Source organism: Myotis nattereri, assembly GCF_964212035.1.
Source record: "Myotis nattereri genome assembly, chromosome: 3".
NCBI lineage: Eukaryota > Metazoa > Chordata > Mammalia > Chiroptera > Vespertilionidae > Myotis > Myotis nattereri.
Window position 1 is genome coordinate 84,413,089 of NC_138077.1, and position 9,174 is coordinate 84,422,262.

Here is a 9,174-nt window from a genome sequence, read left to right on the forward strand (position 1 = left end):
TTTCATAAATATTTTACATTTTAATACAAAGTTGAAGGAAGTTGAAAGCTTGGACTTGGGCAAACCTATATCTAACCACATGTATTCACCCAACTTAATTTTCTATCTCTCACCAGCTGAGGTAGTCATCATCTAGAACCCTGTCACCATTCCTTTTTATGCAGTTTTATTTGCATTTCTATGTATTCCTAAGGAGTATTTTTAGGAATGCACAGGAGGAAGAATTATGATTTGTTTTTAACTTTATAAAGGATACTAAGCTATGTACATAATGGCTGTTGAGATTTACTTTCTTTTTCCATATGATATTATATTGTTAACATTCAGATTTGAGTACTAAAATTGACACTGCACAGTGTCTATGCATACGTGTGTATGCTTATGTAGGTACATGCATTTGTTTAAATATTTTGATTTTTTTAAAAAAAATATATTTTATTGATTTTTTACAGAGAAGAAGGGAGAGGGATAGAGAGTTAGAAACATCGATGAGAGAGAAACATTGATCAGCTGCCTCCTGCACATCCCCTACTGGGGATGTGCCCACAACCAACGTACATGCCCTTGACCAGAATCGAACCTGGGACCTTTCAGTCCGCAGGCCGACGCTCTATCCACTGAGCCAAACTGGTTACGGCTAAATATTTTAATTTTTTTGGAGTTAAGTTCAATCCCTGTTCTTTACCTAATTTCTTAGGTATATTTTACAATGACATTATTAGAAAACTGGTTGTTTGCACAGGAAATGTGAACTTCTGTTCAAATGTAGATATAGAACAATATTAGTAAATAAATATAAAGGTTTTTTTTTTATTTAAAAAACTATAGTTTTTAGTAGCATTACTTTTGTATCATATACCAATATACACCAACAGAATAAACATTTATTTTCTAGGCCATAATACTTAGATTTTTATTTGTTATAATAGCTAGATATATTGAAAGACATAATTTGACTTATGGTTTACATAATTCAAGCTATACGCAGTGTGTTGAATTAGGTCTTAGTGTATTGAAAAGTTGAAACTAATTTCTTAATTAATTAAAGCAACTAATAGTGCTATGCTTTGCTTTTATGAGCACATACTGGATGCATTCTGAGCACAATTTCTTAATGATAAGTGCAACAGTCCTATTACTACCATTTTAGTTAGATGAGGGTGGGTATAAGAGGCTAAATCAACGTACAAAAGTATCTCTATTTCTTAGAAAAGACAAGGAAGAGTTAATATAAGGTATGAAATACAAAATTTACAGGTGGAAAGTGCTATATTTTAATCTGTCTTTGACATAATGGATCCTGCACATGGGATTCTAGTGCTAACATTTGTTCCTAGTGGTAAAATTAATTCCTAGTGGTAACATTTTCAAGGCTGGTTGGACATGGAAATATTTTCATTTGGTGGGAAATAATGTTTCTTGAAGGACTTTTTACATCTTTGGAAGTTTTTACCCCTGTGGGAGTTTGTCCAAAATAGTATAATTCATGAGGAAATGCCTAAGTGAAACAGCTTATCTCACAGACCTTCATTTTAATATTGAATTCAAAATGGAACAAAGCTCTTCATAATTGAACTAGAGGCCCGGTGCACAAAAATTTGTGCACTGGGGGCGTGGAGGGAGGGGGCGGTCCCTCAGCCCGGCCTGTGCCCTCTCGCAATCTGGGGCCCCTTGGGGGCCCCTTACCCTAACTACTGGCACCAGTTTTCCGCCGGCGCCCGGAGCCCAGGCCTTCACTCTTCGCCGGGAGGGGCCCGCACGGTGGGCGAGGGGCTTAGCTCTTTTAAAAATACTTCTGAATGTTTGGTAAATAACCCTGTAGGAATCTACTTTCCGAAACATGCTGGTTGTTAAGGGCTGATTTCAGTAATCAACAAAATGTATGTTAAAACCCTAATCCCCAGAACCTCAGAACGTACCTGTATATGGAGAGAAGATCTTTAAAGAGGGGATTACATTAAATTGAGGCAGTTCCAGTGGGACCCTTAGCCCATCTCACTGAAGTCCTTATAAGAAGAGGAATGTTGGGCTCAGCCCCAGCAGGTCCAGGGGTTCCCAAAGGTGTGGACGGAGTCGGCGAAGAAGGAATGACACAGAGGCAGCGTTCAGGTGATCATCATAGCCAGGTTCTCTTTTTATTGTCCTGTTACATCTATATTTATACTATTTGATCCTATAAGCATGCCTCTATAAGCTTTTTTTTTTTGCCAAGGAGAGCATCAGGTAAGTCAAAGGGGGAGCTGGCTAGGGTGGGGTAAGGCAGCAGCTTGTCTGGCCCCTGAGAAACCCAACTTGAGTTCAGAGCCTCGGCGGCTTTGAAGCCAAAGTCTTCCTCCGCCTTTATCTGCACGGGGGCCAGCTCCGGAGTCAGCGAGACTCCCGTCCAGCGCCCTTCCTGTGGCACTCTAAACCTCTTCCGCCCGCTGGGCCACTCACCAGGGGCAGGGCTGCTTGCTTCTGTGGGCGCTGGCGTCCTACTGGGCGGGGACAGCCCCTCTTTCTCCGGAGGCTCGTTCTCAGCATTGCCTGGGATGGGGTGTCTGTGCCCTGGCTGCCCTCGTCCTCCAGTAAGATGGTGAACTGGCTGGCCCGGTAGTTGTCGCCATAGGAGTCCAGCACCCTCATGAGGAACCTCCGCTCCTGCGGGAGTCTCCATGTTATCCTCTATATCTGATGGAGCCTGTTCAGGACCCGCTCCTTCACCTGTTCGATCTCCCTGCAGCGCCGACCCAGCGCCTGGTACTTCCTGCTATTGAGTTCCTGTTGGTGCCACTGCCACCGGCCTGGCCTCAGGCCGCCTCCTCCTCTTCATCTCGCTCCTGGAGGCTGGAGCTGCCCAGACCCCCAGACATGAATTCCACTTCGGTCTCAAGTTTGCTCTCCAGGATGTGACCACTGAACAGTGGAGGCAGCACCAGCTCTGAGCCGAGAGGTGCTGAGAACTCCTCAAAGCCCACAGCTGCCATGGACCCCTCTCTCTGCTCCAGCTCCATTTCTCCCTGGCTCCAGGCGCAGAACTTCCAACCTCGCAAGCCTCTAGGTCAGCCGTGGGCAAACTACGGCCTGCGGGCCGGATCCGGCCCATTTGAAATGAATAAAACTAAAAAAAAAAAGACCGTACCCTTTTATGTAATGATGTTTACTTTGAATTTATATTAGTTCACACAAACACTCCATCCATGCTTTTGTTCCAGCCCTCTGGTCCAGTTTAAGAACCCATTGTGGCCCTCGAGTCAAAAAGTTTGCCCACCGCCGAAACCGGTTTGGCTCAGTGGATAGAGCCTCGGCCTGCGGACTGAAAGGTCCCAGGTTCGATTCCGGTCAAGGGCATGTACCTGGGTTGCGGGCATATCCCCAGTAGGAGATGTGCAGAAGGCAGCTGATCGATGTTTCTCTCTCATCGATGTTTCCGACTCTCTATCTCTCTCCCTTCCTCTCTGTAAAAAATCAATAAAATATATTAAAAAAAAAAAAAAAAGTTTGCCCACCCCTGGCTAGGTTAAAGTGGCTTGCAAAACAACACGCCCCTTCCGATTTCATGGCCAGGCACGCAGGCCCCAGCCGCTAAGCATCCTGGGAGTTGTAGTTCTCTATTTTCAGCTCACCTCCCACACCCCATGCCCCACCCCCATCCCAGTCCCAGCTGAAAGGCCCTTCTGGCTGGTCTAATGCCTCAGCCAGGCATCTGAGTCACTTCCGCCTTTATTCTTGTCCCGACACTGTGCCCTCTGACCACAGAGACTTTCCTCTTTGGAGGCCCCTGGGTCTCCTTCTGGGGCTGGGGCTGCACCGCTGCATGGATCGCATGCCCCAGAGGCGTTGCAGCCCCAGCCCCTGGGTCTCCTTCTGGGTCTCCTTCTTGGGCCTGGCTGTGTCGCCCGCCAGGGACCAGATCACGTTCCCCAGGCAGCAACACAGCCTGGCCTCTGGCCCCACATTTGGATGTTCTCCTATCACTGGTGATCGGTGATCTGAGAAACCAGGCGGGGCAGGGAAGAGGTGGACATCTGCTGTTAGGGTCAGTTTGCATATTACCCTTTTACTATATAGGATAGAGGCCTGGTACACGGGTGGGGGCTGGCTGGTTTGCCCTGAAGGGTGTCCCGGATCAGGTTGGGGGTCCCCACTGGGGTGCCTGGCCAGCCTGGATGAGGGGATGATGGCTGTTTGCAGCTGGTCACACCCCCTTCAGGGTGGGGGTCCCCAATGGGGTGCCTGGCCAGTCTGGGTGAGGGGCTGAGGGCTGTTTTCAGGATAGCGGGCAACTGAAGCTCCCAACCCCTCCTTTTTTTCTTTTTTTTTATTCTGGGATTTATTTACCTTCTATGGCTGTCACTGGAACTCAGAGCCGGCTTTAGCTCTGAGGCTTGGCTCCAGCTCTGAGACTTCAGCTGCTGAAAGCAGGTATCTGGTTTGTTTGGCTTCTATAATTGAAACACTGCTGCAACTCCACCTCTGAGGCCCAGCTGGCCGAAAGCAGGTTTCTGGGGTTTGTTTAGCTTCTATAATTGCAACATTGTTTTTTAGACTGAAGCTCAGAGGCCAGCAGCAGCAGGTGGGGAACCTTGGCTTCCTCCATCACTGGAGCAAGCAAGCCTCTTGTTCACTTCAGCTGCCTGGCTGCCGGCCGCCATCTTGGTTGGAAGTTAATTTGCATATTTCCCTGATTAGCCAATGGGAAGCGTGTTGGAGGTATGGTTAATTATCATGTTTGTCTATTATTAGATAGGATATTCCTTTGCCTTTGTTTTGTCAATGCAACCTATTTCCAAGTGAACAAAAAGCATTAATATTGGTTTAAAAATAGGTGTTATTATCCTTTCTTAAATTTGTTCAAACCTCCATCAGCCAGTAGACAGGACTCCTATTTATGTGTGTTCTTTTATGCAATTTATATTAAGCCCTTTTTAAAAGTTCATATCAAATAGTTTACTTAAAAATGAAGATAAAAAATTTTACTAAGTTTGGTAAAGCTTTTCCTAAGAAGATTTTTCCTTCCTCTGTTTCTGTAACCTGTTGATAATTAATTCTTTTAATAAGGTGGAAAACTATTAAGATATATTTCTTTGAATTGTGGTTCAATTTTCTTCAAACAACTATATAGAGAAGACATATGTGATTTTAAGTGAAGCCAGAGACCTGCTTTCTAACACATTTGCATTTTCCCAGAGCCTTTAATATTTTTTCTTTGGACTCATGTCTTTGAATTCTGCTTTTAGAATGATAATAACATGGTATAATAAAGCATTAATAACCATTTTCTTACCAGGTTAGCATGTGGTCAATTTTCTTACCAGGTTAGCATGTGGTCATCTTCAGGTGGCAACTCTGAAGATGATCTGACATGGGTCCTGGAAGGAAACTATTCAGAATGCTGACATAACACAAAGGATCAGGTTGGCAAATCAGACTTATAAGAAGCAGAGCTCTTACCCAGTACTAACATTACTGATAGTTCAATAACATAAGTGATCATGGCACACAGCAAAAACAGGGAGTGGTCTGGGACAACCAACAAGTACAATCTCATCCTTCCTTGTCGCATCAGAATGCACTTCAGTGAGGATTAACATGAAAGAAATCTAAGTTATTATGGGGTTATACTATTTGCACAGAAGGGAACCATTTCAGCATAAAACATCTTTATTTTATACTCAGTTCAAAACTTATGTGATATTTTCAAGAAGGCCATGTTTCATAAACTCATAGGTTCCATGTTTGTTTATAATAAGCAAGCCTAGACAGACTGAGTTCATGCTGCTAAAGGGATTATATCCCTAAGGACTCTAACAAATTCCACCAGTTGGTCTTCAGGGCATTCTGTCTTTATAGAAGGTTTACAGAGGGTGGTGGGGTCTTAAAGGGTCTTCTTCCTTCTTTCTTTGCTGAGAGAATCTGCACTTGTACAAGATAATGGATTGTATACCTATTTATCATCATTTTCCCCCAAGCATTATTGGAAAGGGAAGAAAGCCAGTTGAAGTAATAGGAGCTGGTGATAAAAAGAGAAATAGTTTGCTTAGGAAATAAAATACCAAAATGAGGGATAAGGGTTTGGGAAAGAAAAAGAAAACCATTTAAGAGAGTATTTGCCTATTTGTAAATCTATCTGCATCCACCCCACTATCAATATAAAAACACTTATGAGAGTATCAGCTCCCTGTGAAGAGCTTTTCAGTGGCATGCTTTTGTTTTATTCTTACTCTAATTTGTTGTATTGTTTTCTTAATGAATATTACTTAGGACTTTAAGTCCTACACCAGGTTACTAAAAACCATAATGAAAATGCTGTACAAAATGAATAAATTTTATTATATTGTGCCGCGTTAATAGCTACTGAAATGATTGAAAATATTCTGTTATCATTCCCTTGAGAAATGATATATGTTGCTTTTAGTTCTTGAAAGAATAATACAAAACTAATACAAAAATGATAGTCATAAAATACAAATTATACCTAAAACCATTAGGTAAATATACTTTATGTGGGTGAGTGTCCTACATAGTATTAAAATCTTGTCACCGTAAAATCAAAGGCATTGTAATATAGCATTCTTGAGTATTATTCTTGAATTTCCCCAAGAACAAAATAACTGTGTTTTGTGTTTTCTTTTTCTTTTTTAAAATTTCTTTATTGATTAAGTTATTACATATGTGTCCTTATCCCCAAATTACCCCCCATCCCCCCAATCATGCCCTCACCCCCCTGTTGTCTGTGTCCATTGGTTAGGCCTATATGCTGGCATATAAGTCCTTTGGTTGATCTTTCCCCTTTCCCCCCACCCTCCCCTACCTTCCCTCTGAGGTTTGACTGTCTGATCGATCCTTCTCTGTCTCTGGATCTGTTTATGTTAATAAGTATGTTGTTCATTATATTCCATAAACGAGTGAGATCATGTGATATTTATCTTTCTCTGACTGGCTTTTTCACTTAGCATAATGCTCTCCAAATAACGGTATTTTTAAGAGAAAATACAATGTTTTCATGAAATTTGACTATATATGTAGACTGTATAAATAAAGTTTCACCATGCCTAAATGTCTGTCTGAAGTACCTCTGTCAAATTTGAATCATCTCCTTCCTTTATTAATACTGCATCAGAAGAATATTATTAAATGCCAAGAAATTGAAGAAACCACTATTGGAGCTTTCTAAAAAACAGAAACCATTTGAAACACTTTTTATTTGTAATTGATCCAGAACATAATAATGTATGTTTGTGCATTCAATAAATGATTAAATTATTGACTGTCTTAATGTTTCCCAATAAAACTTATAAGAATCTTTGTTTGTGGTAGGCAGTATGCTAGGTTTCATTGTGAATATATTGAAGAATCTGTAAAACTATTATTCCAATTGAGTTAGCCTCTTTGTTTCTTCCATCTATGGTGAGTAATTGATTCTTCACATATCTGATGTTTTTACAAAGTATTTCTAAATCTTTCCTTCTTATGATACTTTGTCAGATTGCACCTAGATTTTGTGGTTTCCCATAAATGGGATGACTGTTCAATCATCAGACCTCCTTATTTGAAATCCAGGAAAATAAAATCTATAGTTCATTTTCAAATGCCAAGTGCTGAAACCCAAGGTCACTAAGCAAGATGACAGCTCAATGTTTTGTGAAAGGATTTGAAAAGTAATGACAGAAATAAAACATGCATCTCATATCTAAAGTGCTATCATTCTTTCTGGATAAAAGTAAATCAGGGGCAATACCCTTTTCAAATTTTATTGGATATGAGCATTGAATAATACTTTGAATAAGTAATAAAACATACCTCAATAATTGATATTGATTGACTAATAATAATGGTGAGGAAAGGAATAATGGAAATATAATGTAAATTTACATGCAGAATTAATAAATTAATAATGGTAATAAGACAAGGATTCTCCTCAATTCTCAGGACAAAATCAGTAAGTGCTACTGAAAATGAATATTACTAAAATTTTTTACAATCACTGGCAGATTCAACTACATTTTAAGTTATATTTTTGTACCCATATCTTATCTCAGAAGTAGACTCAATGATGGAGATGTGTGTGAAATGGTTCATTAAGAATAAACACCAATAGTGGAGTGAGGTAAGCAGAATTGGGTATAGGGAGAAATTGAGCTGCAAAATATTTGCAAAAAAGACCTGGGGAGATCCCATGAGCAGCTTTGAAGTTAGAATATGCTTTTGAGCTCCTGTCCCCACCCTTGAGGCAAGGGGCCTGTTTTTTGCAGCCTCATTTTGACCAAGTTTTGGATATGCGTTGCCTTGAAAAGAGGGTTTAACCTTGAGTGAAATAGTTCTCTTAAATCTGGAATAATTTCTGGAGACTCAGCAGTGAGCTATCTGCAGGCAATACCCTTAACAGTTGGAAAAATGAATGCTTTGGTCCCGAAAGTAGGAGATGGGTCCAAAAAGCATAACTTTCACTTCACCCCTTTATTAAAATAAATAACATAAAAATCCTTCAGAAAGCGTGAGCTGTTTATAAGCATGGATTCTGTTTCACAACAGCTATTCATGTGAAACTTACCAGGGAAACCTGTATACTTTGATCACATAATAAAGTCTTTTGGAGCATTGTAAATACATTTCTTTATAACATTCTTTTATTTGTCAGGAGAGTGAATCTCAATAAAATTATATCAGAAATGCATGTCTTTGACTAGAGTCAAATGAAAGAGGATAATGTCTTCCCAGATAATGTAGCTCAGTGGCTCAGCATCAACCTATGAACCAGCAGGCAGCAGATCAATTCTCAGTCAGGGCACATGCCCAGGTTGCAGGCTTGATCCTCAGTGTGTAGGAGGTAGCCCATCAAGGATTCTCCCTCATTATTGATGCTTCTATCTTCCTCTCCCTTCCTTTCTGAAATCAATAAAATATCTTTTCTGATAGAAAGGACAATGTCATACAGAGATTTAAAACTATCTCATGTAACTTTTATCCTTTTCTTTTATTATCTTTCCCAAAGACTGGAGTATAGGTCTCTTAGTGAAATTATAAAGCTGTGAAATCAACTGAAAATACATATTTTTAATGGGCATAATGTTTTGTCCATATGGTCTCAGTTGTTCATTTTCATAAATATTTATCACACATTTATTATTTTCCAGGTCCCGTCCTAAGACATACAATGCATCCTATATAATAAAGAGGTAATATGCAAATTAA

At 40.5% G+C, this 9,174-nt stretch overlaps 1 pseudogene across 1 annotated transcript; it reads right to left on the minus strand.

Annotated features, from left to right (window-relative positions):
* Nucleotides 1-2,173: 2,173 nt before the first annotated feature.
* Nucleotides 2,174-2,993, minus strand: LOC308515402 (TCF3 fusion partner-like; annotated as a pseudogene). Its single transcript has one exon. The product of its transcript is annotated as a TCF3 fusion partner-like (transcript).
* Between the last annotated feature and the right edge of the window lie 6,181 nt (nt 2,994-9,174).